Genomic DNA, 18,244 nt, shown 5'->3' with positions numbered 1-18,244 from the left:
CCAGAATCATCAACTCCATGCATTGAAATCTAGAGTGAGGACTTTACAAGGTGGAGGGAAGATTCACAATTTTACAATTACTGAAAGAGAAAGTGAAATGTCATTTTTAGGTCTTTATTTGGAGTGATTTCTTTGCTCCCATGCCTTCATTTAATTTGCAGAAACAGCTTTTCAGTATTAGTTAACATTCAGGGAATAGTTTCAAGTTTTACAACTGCAAAAGGGTCATTATTTTTATCAGTGTGCTGGAGGTTATTTTGAGTCTGAATACGAGAGCCTGATTCAATAAAATCTCATCCTGAGTTTCCCAGCAGGATGCTCAAACCATGGAAATTCAACAGAGGAGAGCTCATGGGTTTCTATGATACTAAACCAGGGCTGGATTTCCATTTAATCATTCTCAAGAAATCAAAAGACACTTTGGGATTAAATGGCCAATCTTTTAACAAGGAATTCCTCAGCAAGAACGGCCAATTAGCATTTAAACTGCAGGAGTGGGTTATGTAAGAGGAAATGAGTAACTAAAACAACAACAACAACAATAACAATAACAAAAACTTTCTTTACTAGTTAAAAACCTAAACAAGAAACATGGAATTATCATAAAACATACATTTTCTTCCAAGACAGGAAAGAACACATAGGGCTTTTGTTCCAAAGATGAATAAAAAGGGCTCAAATCATTTACCTACTTTCAAGTTTTAGCTTTAATTAACAAAACAAACTAAAGTGATTAATATTTGAAGACTCCTTCTAATCTGTTACATCATATTTAACAAATTCAAAAGCCTGGCTTCTATGACTTAAAGTTCATTATTTAAAAACAAATTATGTAATTTTATGTATGTATTGGAAAAATAATAAATTGTATTTTGAAATGGACCAGATTCAATCTTATGCAGTATTTTTTAATCTTTGGCTTATCTAAATCTGCTTCCCAGTCTTCAATGTGCACCTCAGGGGTTTAGAAGCCAAATGGAATAAGAGTTGGCTTAGGAAGAAAACAACATTTCTAGTATGATTGCACATGAAGGAAAATTAAAACTCCCAGAAATGTAGTTTGAAATGGCTTTTAGGCAATAATTTATTATCTTTCGTCATGTATCATCCATTTTTAGACTGCTTTCACCAGACTCATTCATTTTGTAAATTGTCAGTATTGGTTCTCAAGCAACACTTAGTAATATTGTTATTATGCATGCTTGTATGCATACTTTCATAGAATGGTAAGTAAATTAGATGATGATTATCAGTATTGTACTTTGCAATGACCTTCCTGTCTTTATCAGTCCCTTACTATGGTATCCCCAACAAATTTCATGATGTGCACTTTTGTCACAGTAGGTGAAGACCAGCTGTTGAGGTCTGACGGGTTCAGACACATTCTTCCTGTGGCAGAGCAAGAAATGATAGAAATTTGATTCAGATATAAAATATGTGCTGTGTACTCTTCATAATATGCAGGATCTTTTCAATTGGTGGAGCAGATGATTACCTAAAATCATGAAACTGGAAAATCCATGCTTTTTCTAAGCGAACTAACATTGCCCACCATGCCAAGATCTTTCATCTGTGGAATGACTCAAAATTTTGCCACAAATAATCATTTTGTTTATGTGGATGTAAATATTGCTAAAACAGACAAGACTATTTTCTGTTTGCTTTATGTAAAAAGGAATATAAATAAAGGTAAATAGATGTACACATGTATTAACATTCTTAGTTTATTCAGATTACTCTTAGAAAATGGAAAATATGAAAATATCATAAAGCATCACTATATAACATAAACATTAGGTATAAACACATTAATAGAGTGGGTTAGCTTTTTCCATACATTATGAATACTTATATAAATATAGACATGTACATATATTGATGTCTACATATATAATACTAAATCTAGGCATATATTTAATAAACCATGAATTATACTGTATATGCCATTTGTAATTTTTTATTCATCTATGCATTCATTATCTTTATTCTTTAAATTTTTATTTGTTCTTTTTAGTAATACATGACAGTAGAATCTATTTTGACATATTTATACAGGCATAAAATATATCTTATTCTAATTAGGATACCAGTCTTATGTATGTACACAATGTTGAAATTCACTGTAGTGTATTTATACATGTACATAGGAACGTTACATCAGATTCATTCTATTGTCTTTTCTATTCTTATTCCCCTGCCCTTCCCTTCACTCCCCTTTGTCTAATTTATTGAACTTCTATTCTTCACTTCCCTGGCCTTGTTGTGAATTAGTATCTATGTATTAAAGAGACCATAAATCTTTGGTTTGGGGGGATTGTCTAATTTCACTTAGCATGATAGTCTCCAGATCATCCATTTACTAGCGAATGCCATAAAGTATTCTTCTATATGGCAGAGTAGTATTCTCTAGTGAATACATACCACAATTTATATATTTATTAATCTGTTGAAGGGCACCTATGTTGGTTCCATGGCTTAGCTATTGTGAATTGAGCTTCTATAAATATTGATATGGCTGGGTCACTGTAGTATGCTGATATTAACTCCTTTGGGTATACACCAAGGAGTGGAATAACTGGGTCAAATGGTGGTTCTATTCCTGTTTCCAGAGTGGTTTCACCAATTTGCAGTCTCACCAGCAATGTATGAGTTACTCCATCTTTACCAACGTTTATTGGTACTTGTTTTCTTGATAATTGCTATTCTCACTGGAGTGAGGTGAAATGTCAGTGTACTTTTAATTTAAATTTCTCTAATTGCTAAAGATATTAAACATTTTTCATATATTTATTGACCATTCATATTTCTTCTTTTGGGAAGTGTCTGTTTAGTTCCTAGGCTCACTTATTGATTGGGTTATTTGGTGTGTGTGTGTGTGTGTGTGTGTGCGCTAAGCTTTTTGAGTTCTTTGTGTATCCTAGAAATTAACACCTTATGTGAGGTGCAGGTGCCAAAGATTCAGTTCCATTCTATAGGCTCTCATGTCATACTCTTGATTGTTTTCTTTGCTGAAGAAAGATTTTTATGTTGATATGATACCATTTATTGATTTTTGATTTTACTTCTTGTGCTTTTAGTGTCTTCTTTAGGATGCCTTTCCAAAACCAACATGATGGAGTGTTGGGCCTCCATTTTCTTCTAGTAGGTGCAGGGTTTCTGGTCTAATACCTATGTCTTTAATCCATTTTGGGTTGACTTTTGTGCAGGTTGAGAGATAGGGATTAAGTTTCATTCTACTACATATGGATTTCCATTTTTCCCTGCACCATTTGTTGAAGAGGCTATATTTTGTCAAATGTATGATTTTGGAGCCTTTGTCCAGTATGAGATAACTGCATTTATGTGGGTTTGTCTCTGTGTCTTCAACTCTGTTATGTTGGTCTTCATGTCTGTTTTGTTGCCAATACCATGCTGTTTTTGCTACTATAGCTCTGTAGTGTTATTTAAAGTCTGGAATTGTAGTGTTATTTAAAGTCTGCTTTACTTTTCTTTTATTTGTCTCTTCTAGACCTCTTAGTTTTCCAAGTGAATTTTATGACTGCTTTTTCTATTTCCATCAAGAACATCATTGGAATTTTTAAGAGGAATTGCATTAAATCTGTATAGTTCTTTTAGTAAAATGTCCATTTTGACAATATTAATTCTGACTATCCATGAACATGGGTGATTCTTCAGTTGATTTCTTTAGTGTTTTATAATTTTCATTGTAGTGGTCTTTCAACAGTCTTGTTACATTGATTCCCAAGTATATTTTATGAGGCTATTTTAAGAGGGATGGATTTCCTAATTTTTCTGACTCATCATTGGAGTATAGGAACACAATTTATTTATGGTTATTAATTTTATATAATACTACTTTGCTGAATTCATTTATGAGTTCTAAAACTTTATGGTAGAGTCCTTTTGATATTTTAAATAAAGGATCATGTTATAGGCAAACAAAGTTTGAGTTCTTTTATTCCTATTCTTATCCCTTTAATTTCTTTCTTTTGCCTAATTGCCTTGGCTAGAGTTTCAAGGACTATGATGAATAGAGTGATGAAAGAGGTCATCCCTGTATTATTCCAGTTTTTATAGGGAATGAAGTCAGTATTTCCCTACTTAGAATGATTTTGGCCTTGGGTTTGTCATATAGCTTTACAATGTTGAGGTATGTTCCTTCTATCCCTATTTTTTGTAGTGTTTTAAACATAAATAGATGCTGTATTTTGTCAGATTCTTTTTCTGCATCTATTGAGATAATCATGTGATTCTTGTCTTTAAGTCTATTTTAAATGATGTGGTGAATTACACTTATTGATTTCCATTAGATGAACCAATCTTGCATCCTTGGATGAAACCTACTTGGTCATGATGCACAAAATTTGTTTTTGTATGCAACTTCTAGTATTTTATTTGGAATTCTTGCATCTATATGTCTGAAGTTTTCTTTCCTCTATATGTCTTTGTCTGGTTTTGGTATCATGGTGATACTACCTTCATTGAACAAGTTTTGAAGGGTTCCCTTCTTTTCTATTTTGTGCAATAATTTAAAGATTGGTATTGGTTGTTCTTTAAAGGTCTGATAGAACTTGGCTGAGAATCCATCTAGTCTTAGGCTTTTCTTTGTTGGTAGACTTGTGATTCCATCTTTAATTCATGACTTGAAACTGGTTTGATTAATTTTTTTTGTATTTTTCTCATTCAATTTGAGTAGACCTTGTCTCTAGAAAGTTGTTGATGTCTTTAACATTTTCCAATTTATTGGTGTATAGATTTTCAAAATAATTTCCTATTATCCTCTGTATTTCAATATTATCCGTGGCAATATTTTGTTTTTCATCACAAATTTTAATAATTTGATATTAATTTTTTAAAATTTTTTTAAAGAGAGAGAGAATTTTGATATTAGTTTTTGGCGGAACAGCATCTTTGTTTGTATGTGGTGCTAAGGATCGAACCAGGGCCGCAGGCATGCCAGGTGAGCATGCTACCGCTTGAGCCACATCCCCAGCCCCAATTTGATATTTCTTTATGTTAGTTTGACTAAGGCTTTAACAATTTTATTTATTTTTCTGAAGAAACAACTTTTGGGTTCATTAATATTTTGACTTTTTTGCTTCAATTTCCTTAATTTCTGCTCTAATTCTAATTATTTCCTGTATTCCCCTGATTTGAGTCTTGATTTATTCTTCTTTTTCTAGGGCCTTGGGATGTAAATTAGGTTATTTATTTGGTGCCTTTATATTCTTTTAATGAATTTAATCAATGTTATGAGTTTTCCTCTTAGAACTGCCTACATAGTGCACCTGAGATTTTGATATGTTGTATTATTTTTCTTATTTACCTTTAAGTATCTTTTATTTAATCTCTGATCTTTTTCTGCTACCTTTTCATTATTCATGGTGTATTGTTTATTCTCCAGGTGCTTGAGTACCTTCTATTTTTATCTTATTTTTTATTTCTAATCTCATTTCATTATGATCTGCTATAATGCAAAGTATTCTCTCTATATTTATATATCTTTATTTTTTGTATTTTCTAATAATTTTTGTGGATGAATATATGGTCTATGTTAGAAAATGGACCATGTACTTCTGAGAAGAAAGTGTATTCCATCATCAGTGAATGAAATATTCTATATGTGTCTGTTAAGTCTAAATTATAATTGTATATTTTAGTTCTATAGCTTCTTTAAAATATGTATGTGTGTGTATTTTATATATATATATATAGACATAATATATTTATTTTATGTGGTGCTGAGGAATGAACCTAGTGCCCTATGCATGCTAGGCAAGCACTCTATCACTGAGCCACAACCTCAGCGCAAGTTTCTTTATTTAACTTTGGAAGAACTATCCAGTGATGATGAAGATGTATAAAATCACCCAGTATCATTATCATTGTGTTGTGGTATAAGTGATTCTTGTTATTAAAAAGTTAAGTGTGTTTTTCTTTCTTTTTTTTATGTTTGTAAATGGACCATTGTTTGGAGTCTAAATATTTTTGATTGTTATTTCTCATTGTTGGATGAGTCCCTAAACAGTATGAAATGACCTTATTTGTCTCTTCTGATTAAATTTGGCTTGACATCCACTTTATCTAATATGAGGAGAGAAACTTCTGCTTGTTACAAGATCATATCATGTGTATGATATGTTTTTACCCATCCTTTCACTTTTATCTGTGGATGTCTTTGCCTATGAGGTAGGACTCTATTGGAGACAGCATATTATTATGTCTTGTTTTTAATCCAATCAGCAACCCTATGTCTTTTGCTTGATGAATGTAGGCCATTTCCATTCAATGTTATTGAGAGATGGTTTTTATTTCCCTTCATTTTGATTTATTTCTAGTTTTTAATTTGAATTATCTTCTCTATCAATAGACTATTTTAGTATAGTTTCTTCCTCTGCTAATTTTTGTAATTTAATTAATTTTTTTCCTAGTTTTTAATTTGAATTATCTTCTCCATCAATAGACTATTCTAGTATAGTTTCTCCCTCTGCTAATTTTTTAAAAATTTCTTCTTCATGAAATATTTTATTGAATATGCTAGATAATGCAGGATTTCTAATTTTGAATAGTTTTAGCTTTTCTTTATCATTCATATGGAATTCTGAAGCTTAATTTTTATGGGTTTAGTATCCTTAATTGGCATCCCTTTTCTTTCAGAGCTCAGTATATATTATTCCAAGACATGCTAACTTTTTAGGGACTGGGTTGAGAAATCAGCTGAGATCCATATTGGTTTTCCTCTAAATATGACCTGTCATTTTTTTCTAGCAGCTTAAAAATGTGATCCTCATTCTGTAGAGTGGCCATTTGATAATGATATGTGTTGCTTTGATCTGTTGTAATTTTGTGTATTTAGAGTCCTATAAAACTCCTGTATTTGATTTCCCATTTAATTCTTAATGTTTGGTAAATTTTTAGATATTTCTTTGGAAAGATTGTGCATTCCTTTGATTTGTATCTCCCAGCCTTCATCTATCGTGATGAATCATAAATTTGGTCTTTCATTTTATCTCATATTTCTTGAAAATTCTGTTCATGATCTTTGAACATATTTTTTCCATGGTAACCTATATTTTCAAGATTTTATATTTGTGTCTTCATTTCCTGAAGCTCTATCTTTAAATAGATCTGATTTGCTAGTGATGCTTTACATTAAGTGTTTAATTTGTTTTATTGGTTCCTTCATTTCAAGAATTTCTGATTGGTTCCTTTTCAGAATCTCAATCTCTTTATTGAAGTAATTTCCCACTTCATTTATTTGCTCTCTGATTTTATTCTTTGCATCATCTTTTACCTGGTAGATCAGTTAAACTATAAGTTTCTAAATTTCTTCTGTGACACTTCCTCTATTGTGGTGTCAATGGATTCTATTATTGAGGTATTTTGTTTGTTTTGGATGGTTTGTTTCTTTGTTTTTTTTTTCATATTGTTTGTGTGTCTACATACATATTGGTACATATCTGAGGCAGCATAATTTCTACCCTACATATTTATATTGTCCCTTAACTTTTCCAGCACATTACAATTTAGGTGGACCAATAATAGCAACAACTAATACAGATAATATACAACATTAAACTATTTACTTCGTTTCTATTATGACATGTACAATGTTAAGTGTGACACAATAAACAAATTATATGATTAGCCAACAATAACTTTGCAAAGGGTTTGCAATTTTAAAGATGTACAGGAGGAATGCTGAAAAATGTAGGGTGTGATAATTATGAGCATGCAGAAGATAAAATAGAAGCAAAAACTTAAAGTAAAAGTGGAAGTTAGAAAAATAGAATTTGGTTGTTAGCACAAGAAAAGGAAGAGAATAAAGATACACAAACAAGTAAAAAACAATAAAATATGAAACCAAAATATATGAATCAAAACCCCTAGCCTTTGAAAGGCAGAAATAAAAAATTACTACCTTCAAAAAATGCTACAAATGAGAATAGATAGACAAACATGTAAATGTATAAAAGTCCATGAACCATTATGCACACAAAGAATTCAAAAAAGGGGAAAAAAAGAAAGAAAAAAAAAAGAAAAGTTTCTTGATAAAAACTCAAGAAATTTTTCATTCCAGTGTTCAAACATTGTCAATGAGAATATATGTTTATTTTCTGTCCCCAAATATCTTCCTTTCTGTTTCTTTTTGAGGTAGATACTGCACACAAGAATAGTGGCCAGCTACTGTCAAATCCTTCATCTTTTTTGTTGCTCATCAAGTTGCCAATTAAAGTTATAAATTTGGAAGCTTCTCTTCTTGGCAGAATGAGATTTAGTGGGTTGGAGACTGTTATGCCTCCCACTCTCAAGTTGGGGTTGTTGTGAGAGGAATTGGTTAGGCAGAGTTCCTGAAGGTGGGGTTTAGATCTATGTATGTCCAAGGTGTTTTGTTAAATGGCAGTTGGTCCAAAGATTTTAAACCAGTGCACCTCCAGGGCCTGACAGTTGCCGATCCATTCTGGAAGAGTGCACCCAAGGAGTCTCCTCTGGGTTCCACTCATACAGTGGAGGAGTTGATCCTTTACCTCTTCACTACCTGTGGATCCCATCCTTCCTGGCTTCTTAGGATCAGTCCCCAAGAGCACAGTCATACCTACCCACAAGTTCAAATTCCCAATCCACCCCAGCTGGTCTTGTGAGCTGCCAGACTCAAAGGTTTAGTGAAACAGGCTCTCTCCAGTCTCTATTACCTGTATTTCCCTGGACAAAACATGCTCCAAACTTGATTTTCTCCTGGCCTCTTAGGCACACCCTGAGTTGTGAGGTAGGCATATGCAAGTTCTGTTTTTCAGACTCTGCTCAGAATTCTTAGTCTCCTGGGCTTGCTGCTATAGCCGCTGGCCACCATAGTGCAGTGGCAAGATGGCTTATGTCTTGGCTCTCTGAAGACAGCCAGGAGATGCACAGTGTCTTTCCAGCATGAAGATATAATGTAGCACATTCTCTGAATCAGTCTGTAGTATCCTTGATCTCTGATTTCTCCTTACCAATCCGTTCATGGTGCCATCTGACATATGTGTTCCCTTCCTCCCTGTCCCCACTTTGCCAACAGTGAATCAGCTCTGGCAGTGGCTGGCGTTGGTGGTGGGCTTTCTTCTTTATTTTATTGTGCCCAACCTTCTGAGTCCCCAAGCTGTTCTGAGAGTCCAATGTTAATTCCCAGAAAAATCCTTCTTTCACCTACCTCACTGAGAAGATATTTATCCACTTTTTGGTCTCATGCCCCAGAGCAGCTTGGAAAGCAATCTCCTCTGCTCTGCCATCTTCTCCATCATCTTTATTTTTTTATTAGATTGTTCATGTTGTTTTCATAGTGTCTACTCACAAAATATTTTCATCATGTATTTGAACAACTTTTATCATTGAATATTTAAAATTATTTTTTATTTTCTCCCATGTTAAATAATATTATAATTATATTTGTATGAAAATCTTTGCATACGATTTCATTTTTCTCTTAATAGAATAATAGTTGTATGCCATAGAGTAATTGCATTTTCAAATTTCAAATTATTTAATGTATATCATATTATTACAGTAATAATGTATGTACCTTCAACATAACAATAGTTAAAATTATAATCAATTTGATTGTATTCCCTATAGCATTGTAGGTACTGTGCTAGTATACATTATTTCATTTAATCTTCACTAAAACACTGTCAACTTGCTCTTTATAGCATTTCAATTTTACTGATAAGGACACTGGTACTTAGGTTGAAAAGATTGTCCAAAGCCAACAGTTATTAAATGGCAGGGTTGATTTATTCTAGGATTGGTTTTCAAAAGGGTGATGCAGTTTGGAATCATAAGGAAGTTTTAATTTTCACACACAATGAAAAAAAAATTTTGAGGAAAAAACTGTATTTGAGAAAAAGTTTCTGGGATGTTAAATATCCTGTAATGAGTGAGACAGTCCACATGACTTCACTGTCTTGCTGAATATTCATGTAAGCAATTGTCTATCTTTCCAAGTCTGAAACTTAAATCTCTTTTAGAGATGAATATGAATAATTTTATAGGCCCTTAATACAAAATGAATTCACTACATAAATGCAAATATTACTCAAATGAGAACATATACCTGAATACAGATTTGCTTTCTTCAGAACTTTACCAAGAGTTTGTCAGCAGTTTGGAAATCACATCACCACTAGTTTGTGAGTCTCAGCACAATATACCTATATTCCTTTAAATTTGGAGTGGTCAATTTCATAGAGATTCTACTGTAGGTACCCAAGAAGCATTTTATAAAATCTGGTGTCATTGGGCCCATGTATGAAATATGTGGTTTTATTATAATACTCAACTTTATTTTATATCAGAACATTTTAATAATTGCATAAAACTTTGTGCTTATGTATGTTATATTATAAGTTCATTTTTTCCAGGGGAATGAATAGTTTGTCTAAACTATTGATTCTAAAAAATGGGTAATCAAATCTGATAAGATGGAGGGTAAAATGTACATGTCTGGAAGACTGACTGCACCATTTTTTTCTTGCTAAATCAGCACATAAACATGTGAATTCTGAGACAACATGCTTGTACTTTTTAATTGTTAGTCTTAATCCTTCAATGATTTAAATCAACGTTTTTAATGAAACAAAAAAGAAGAAAAAATTAGAATGGAACAAAACGGAATAGAGTGGAAGGGAATTGGGTGGAACAGAATGCAGTGGAATTAAAGAGACAGGGTGGGAAGGGATGGGATGCCAATGTTGTCTCTATTTTACATATTTGTGCCTATACCAATGTGCTGCAAAATGTTGCTTTTTGGGTCAAAATATTGAAGGTCATTGAAGCACACTACTGAATTTTGTACTGAAAGAAAGCAACATTTTTAGGTGCTACTCATTTATCCGCACCTGAGAACAAAAGTTGATTTTCATTGTGATTCACAGAAGAGGAAGAAACTTGAAGATATGCTTGTATTTTATGTTTATTTCTCAGTTTTCCTGAGTGGAGGTGATGGTGCTGGGTACAAATTCAATTCTTTTATTTTTCATTTTTACCAGCATGGGGGGTCTTCACAAATTCAATTCTTAATATAGTCTGAATGTTTTTGTCTCTCCAAACTTTGTATGTTGAATACACCGAAGTGATGGTATTTAAGAGGCGAGACCTGTGGAAAGTGATTAGGTAATGAGGGTTCCACCATTTTGAATGAGAGCCTCAAGACAGTTGACTGTGTCTTATGAGGAATGGGCCTTCATCAGAAACCAGATTTCCTGGCTTCTTGGTCTTGGATTTCCTAGCCTTCAGGTCTGTAAGCAATAAATTTATGTTGCTTGTAAGTTACCTAGTCCAGCGTAATGTGATTGCAGTCTGAATGGACTAAGACAAGTTCTCATCCTCTTTCATGTACTTGACTCTTGCTGAATGCCTTGCCTCTAATACAGCTATCAGTGTTTTTGTTGCTTGCTTTGTATCATTAAATGGTTTTAGAATTATAAAGCAAATAGAAATTATCCTCCCACATCCTCATCTCCCTCTGCTTTATTCCTCTCCCCTCCCCTCATTACAGTTTGGGTCACGGAGTTTATGTCCTCATGATGCTGCCTCATCCTGGCTCTCCAGACTTCTCCCCTTCAGTGATCCATAAAGTGATTTTTTTCCTTTTCTTTTTCTCCTGCTTCTTTGAAACCTACTTGATCTATATCTCATTACTCTGTGGCCTTACAGATGGCCACCAAGTTATTTTTTGATACATGCATTCAGACTAAAATAGTAATAGATTTTTATGTGACACTTTCTATGGGGTATTTTTATTTTTAAAGGCAGCAGAGTACTAATGAAAAGGAATGAAAGTAGTATAAGAGACATATTTGGCTGGGGTGAAAGAAGGTGGTGGCAATTAAGAGAGTCCTTTTCTTATAAGGAGACTATGAGGACTCTGGTCCAAACATAAAACTGGTCTTTGTTAGAGTTCTAGACATTGTTTGATACATGAAAAAGAATTAAACCATCGCTATATTTAAAAAAAATATATATTATCTACCAAAATTACTTGTCACTGCTATGGTTTGGATATGGTTTGAGTGTGTACCCCAAAGTTTTATGTTCAGGGAACTTAGACTCTAGTGTACAGTGTTGAGAGTGGTGGGGCTGTTAAGAGATGGGGCCAAATGGGAGATCAATGAGGGGTATGTCCTTAGATGGGATTGCAGAACTCCCATCTCCCTCTGGCTTTCTGTTTAGAGATCTTTTTCTCTCTTACACCCTCCTGTCCTTCAGCTATGGAGTCCTCACCAGAAACTGTATCAGGCTATTGGGCTTTCAGATGCTAAAATTGTGACTGAAACAAACCTCTTTTCTTTATAAAGTCATCCAATCTCAATGAAGTTATTTAAGGCAAATTTAGAAAGAAAACACACACACACACACACACACACACACACACACACACACACACACACAGAAATTCCATTTCTGTTGCCAGCACCCACCTGGGCAATTATAACTTGAGAATGCAAAATCATCTTTTTGTTCTTTCATGGTGCGAGAATGGAACTTAAATCCTTGCATATGTTAGGCAAATGTTCTATCACTGAGCTACACACTCAGCCCACAAAGTCATTTTTATATGGCCTTACTCTTTCTTTGCTATTTTTGTCAAATATATACTGAGTTTTTCTGATCTAAATCCAGATTTTCTTGGTTCTTCTTGCTTGAATCCATCTTTTCTATTCCCATTGCAATTATATTCATTGAATGTAGATGCAATGTTTCAGTAAACAATTTCTTGTTTCCTCTGATTCATGCACGTAATCAATATTGTCCTATCGAAACCATAGTTTTGATCATCTCATTATCTTTGCAAAAGCATCCATGTCTCCCACTGTCTGTTGAATAAAATATAATCTTCTTTCCTTGGCATTCATGTTCTTAAATAACATAGTTTCATCTTTTCCTATTATTTATTAGCTAAAAATGTTGAGTTGCTGCTCCACTGGGCAGCCTCCACACCATTACTACTCTGCCTTTGTGTCCCCTCATGCATTTACCCTACTGGAGTGATATCCTTCTCTCAGTCTCTAAGGTGCAAAATTATTTACAGTTTTCAAGGTCCAGGAGAAGTGACAACTTTCTCTAAGACACAATGTTATGGTTTAGATATTAGGTGTCCTCCCCAAGCTAATGTGTAAGGCAATGCAAGACACCTCTAAACTTAGAGGTGAAATGATTGTATTATGAGAGCCTTAAACTGATGAGTACAAGTAATTCATTAATAGAGTGCTGGGAGCCATCAGCCAAGTAGGTATGACAATCTCCTTGCCAGCTTACTCCCATGCTGTCTAGTGGAAGGACTTCTGAAAGGTGACCTTGCTCAAGGACCAGGGCGGTTTAGCATAATAGGAGATTAGGGTGTTCCCCCTTTAGAATAGGGCAGTTTAGCATAACAGGAGATTAGGGTGTTCCCCCTTTAGAATGGGGCGTATCCTGCTGCTGAGTTCCTCTTGAGTTCTTAGGGTCAGACAGTATATTTTGGGAGACAGAAGCCCATGTGGAGTGGATTTGGGCAGAGTAGTGGATTTGGGCAGAGCAGTGGATTTGGGCAGAAGTGGATTTGGGCAGAGAACGTGGATTCCCCCAGAACGTGTTTGTAGACGGCCGGTGTGAGTTCGGGAATAAAGAATTGCTGTTTGAATCTACAAGCTGTGTGGAGACTCGTGATTTGTGCCCAGCCAGAGACTTCGGCAATAGAGATCAACTGAGTGGTAACTGTAGGCATGTAGGGAAGTGAATGGAGGAGGTTGGTCATTGGGTATGTGCCTTTGGGGTGTTTATTTTATCCTTGGCAAGTGGGGAGACACTGCTTCCCAACTGGTAAGTTCTAAGCTGCTTTCTATGTTACCACTCTACCATGATGTTCTGCCTCACCCAGGCCCCAAGGATTGGAGGCAGCCATTTATGGACTGAGACTTCTGAACCCATGAATCCCAAATGATCTTTTCCTTTTCTAAAATTTTTTGTGCCTGGTCTTTTGGTCCCAGGGGCAAAATCTGACTGAAAACACTCACAAGATAAACATGATCTTTTTCTTTTTTCTCATAATTATCCTAATATTATATATTTCTTAACTTTTTTGCCTTTTAATGTTTTTGAGAAAAAAAAATTATATACAATTAAGTGCACAGTTCTTTATAATATAGTTTAATGTGTTCTAACAAAGGCACACACATATGTATAAATAAAGATTGTGCCCATTATCTCATAAAATTCCCAAGTGTCTTTATGCAGCCAAATTTTACTATGATTCTCTGCCAAATGCAACTGTTGTTCTGATGTTTTTGACCACAGATTATTTTTCCCTTTTCTAGGATTTTACATAAAGGGAATCATTTGGTATTATAGTGTGTTTTTAAAAATAGTATATTCTTTCACTTAAACTACATTTGAGATACAACCATGTTTTTTTTTTTTTCAGATATCAATAGTTAATTCTTTTCGATGCTCAATTGTTATTATGATTTGGGTAAGGGATGTTCCCCAAAAGCTCATGTGTTGAACACTTGGTCCCCAAAGCAGCAGTATCTATAATTGGGACTTTAGGGAACTGATTGGATCAGGAGGACAGTAACCCATCAGTGGATTAATCTACTTGATAATGAATAATTTGAATGGACTACTGGTGAAAACTGTAGTCAGGTGGACTTGGCAAGAGAAAGTAGGTCACTGGGGGTATACCCTTGGGAATTTTAACTTGTCTCTGGGCTATTTGTCTCTTCTCTTTCTGTTTTCTGTCTGCCATGAGATAAGTAACTTTACTTCACCAGTTTCTCCTTCCATGATATTTTGCCTCACCTCAGGGCCAGAGCAATGGAAACAACTGATTGAACTGAATTCCCTGAAACCATAGCCAAATAGTAATTTCTTCCTCCAAGTTGTCTGTATCAAGTGTTTTAGTCACAATGAAGAAAAGCTGATGAACCCAGTTTCATCCCATTGAAATGGATACATGAATACACAATGATTTGTTCATTTATTATTAAACATTTTGATCATTGCTGGCTTTTTGCTATTATGACACAAGTTGCCATGAACATTCTTTTTGTAGATAGACATTTTCATTTCCCATGAATAAAAAGGGTATTGAACTTGGTGGGTAATATTACATGTGCATGTCTAATTTTATAAGGAATTGCCAAATCATAAGACAAAGTGGTTTAAACATGTTATACTCCAACCAGCAGTGTATGAGGGTTTAGCTGCCTACCATCTCATCAATTTCAGTAGTCTTTTTAATTTTGGCCATCTGATGGGATTGTAATGTAAGTCCTCACAGTTAAAATTACCCTGAAAATGGTAGATGTTGGACAATTATTCATAAACTTATTGGTAATTCATAATTGTTCAGTGAAGTGTCTACCATTTTGTTCTGATTTAAAAATTTTTATTGTTTGCCTTTTAAAATATTTTATTTTTAATTAACAAGTAATTCAGTATATTTATGAGGAACATACATATGTATATACATGTATCATTAATAATTTTACCTAAACATATGTATAATGTAAAAAAATATCAGAGCAGGCTAATTGGCATATCTCTCAAAAATTTATCATCTCTTTCTTAAGAGCACTCAAACTTCTACTAGAGGTATTTTGAAATATACAATTAATCATTATCAACCCTAGTTACTCTAATGTCTATAGAATAGTAAAAGTAATTTCTCTGGTTCAACTGCTTCCTATGTCCACTAACCATCCTTCTCCCACATTTTATTTGCCTGTTCATTATTGAGCTATAGTTTTGTTTTTTTAATAAATTCAGGACACAAAATCCTTTGTCAGATATATTTACTGTTCCCTCTCATTTTGAATCTTGGCTATGCCTGTTCTAAATAGTGATTTTTTTGATAAGTATAAGTTTTAGTCTTGACTATGAATAATTTATCAAACCTAAATTCAGAAATCTCATCATTTAAAATGATGTACAGATATACATAAGGACTTATAAGTGACTTTCTCCAAATATTCTCTTTCTAATCAAATCTTTGAGCTAAAGTGACATGTTATCTGCTTCCAGGCATTCAACAGATAGTTATGACATAGACAGAACAAAACCACTGTAGATGTCATATTTGAGAGGTAACAAGAGGCACATAGGAATCACTGATACATGACAGTTTTGAAATACTGACATCTCTTTGGTTCAACTGTCCTTTGATGTCCCCTCTGGATTCTTTGTTGCTTTTTTTTTTTTTTTTGTTACCGCTAGTGTTTGCACCTAAGTACTTTCCTCAGTCTACTTTTTACAAGTAGTAGTTTAGGGTCTCTTTTTATTTTATATTGGCTCCCCCCTCCAAAACAAAAATGTGGTGATACTTTCCCACTACTGTTCTCCTGCAAGTTTTTTGGATTCCTGTGCATCTTTTATTTCTTGACTTTTAAAAATATAAAAGCCCTACACATCAATCTCAGTCCCATTGTTTTTCAACATAAAGCTTCCTATAAAGCAAATGTGGGACAATGTCCTGAAGATAATTAGATTCTCTAATGTGAATTGCAAAAGATATTTGAGACATGCTCATCAGAACCTTGTAGGAACTTTCTTTTGTCTTTGAGGTACTGATAGGTAACAAACAGATTTAAGCTGTGGAAACATGGGGCTAAAGAGATAATTCTATACACGGGACATACCATGATAACTCCCACATTTTTTTTTCTTTTAAAAAGCAACTTACTTGAAACACTTCCTGGCTTAAGTCAATAGGATATGTTATATTTCTCAGCAAACAAACCTGTTATGTGCAGGAGAAATGCAAGGTTGAAAAATGCTCCTCTTGATTCAATAAGAAGAACACAAGTCACTCTATAACAGGAAATTTTTGTGACTTTCACACACACCGGATTTTAAAACTCAGGGGGATAAGGATAAGCCCCCCTAACTATAAATCTGTGAGATCAAATTCTAAATAGAAGTAGTCAGTGTGGTCCAAAGTGACCCAGAGTAGCATTGGTCCTTTACCATGCTCAGTGGGGTCTTGGAAGTCTGGGGCAATCATGCTGTCAATCAAAAGTCAAGAATGGGAGAGGGGAGGGAGGATAGGAGGGAAAGTGGCAGGGAAAAACAGTAGAAAACAAACTAAAATAGATTTCCATGAATGTATGAGTTTGTTGGTATGAACTCAGCTACTATGTATGACTATAAAACTAAAAAAAAAAAAAAAAAAAAAAGAAAGAAAGAAAGAAAGAAAAGAAAAGTCAAGAGGGGGACCTGGGTAGTACTCTCTGGAAATTTCGCTGGGATCTTCAATAAAACTGGAGGGCAGAAGAGGAGTACCATCTTTCTCCTTTGTGAGAGGACACACTCTCTGCCTTGAGAGTGCCCTCTTTTCCCTTATCCTGACCTTTCCAATAAATTAATGCCGTCTACTCTGAGCTATGTCAGAAATATTTCAGTGATTGTAAGAATTGTGAGAGAGGGCTGCTCTGGCTAACTCAGCTCTGCAGCAGGCCCTTGCTCTGCAACATTACCAACTTAACTCTTTTTGAAGTCTTACAAGTTTATACAGACACCCTTTTCTTCATCTTTAAGCAATGTTTTCTTAACAGATCTGGATTGGATCATTGCTCTGTTGTTCTCTTTTAATTTGAGAATTGTGGAGAGGCTGGAATGAAGTCTTGACTTCCTCATTCTAATTTATTTTTTTTCTCTTTCTTTCTTCTTTCACATTTTCCATAGGCAATTAGAAAGAAGCCAGGTACCACTATCAGGATTCTGGGAATCTCTTGAACTAGCTCTTTTAGTGTGTTTTCTACTTCCTGTGTGATAACAGGTGAGAGTGCTGCTTATCATTCTGTTTCCACATAATATGAACCCATTCAATTCCCTACTGTTTCTGATAACCTTCACCTTGCTTTCCCATATGCACAAATAACAATCTTCTCAGGGACCATCAGGCTTCCGCTAATAATCTGTTCAAGACTTTCTGATATTTGCTTGTCACCTGGTCCTGAAGCCACCACCAAAATTTTAGATATTTTTATAGCAGCACCCTGATTTCAGGTACCCAAATCTTTAATAATTATATAATGCTGCATTAAAAAGTCACACAAATTTAGAGGTTTAAATCAAGGATAATCATCTGTTATCTCTCACAATTTCTGTATGTGAGGAATTCTGAAACAGTTCAGCTCAGTGTCTTTAATTCAAGGTCTTGCATGAAATTGCAGTTAATTGCTATGGTCAGGGTTATCTGAAAAACTGCTGTAACTCAAAATGTCTGTGGGTT

Source organism: Callospermophilus lateralis, chromosome 13 (genome assembly GCF_048772815.1).
Source record: "Callospermophilus lateralis isolate mCalLat2 chromosome 13, mCalLat2.hap1, whole genome shotgun sequence".
Taxonomy (NCBI): Eukaryota; Metazoa; Chordata; class Mammalia; order Rodentia; family Sciuridae; genus Callospermophilus; species Callospermophilus lateralis.
Note: the sequence above shows the minus strand (reverse complement) of the source record.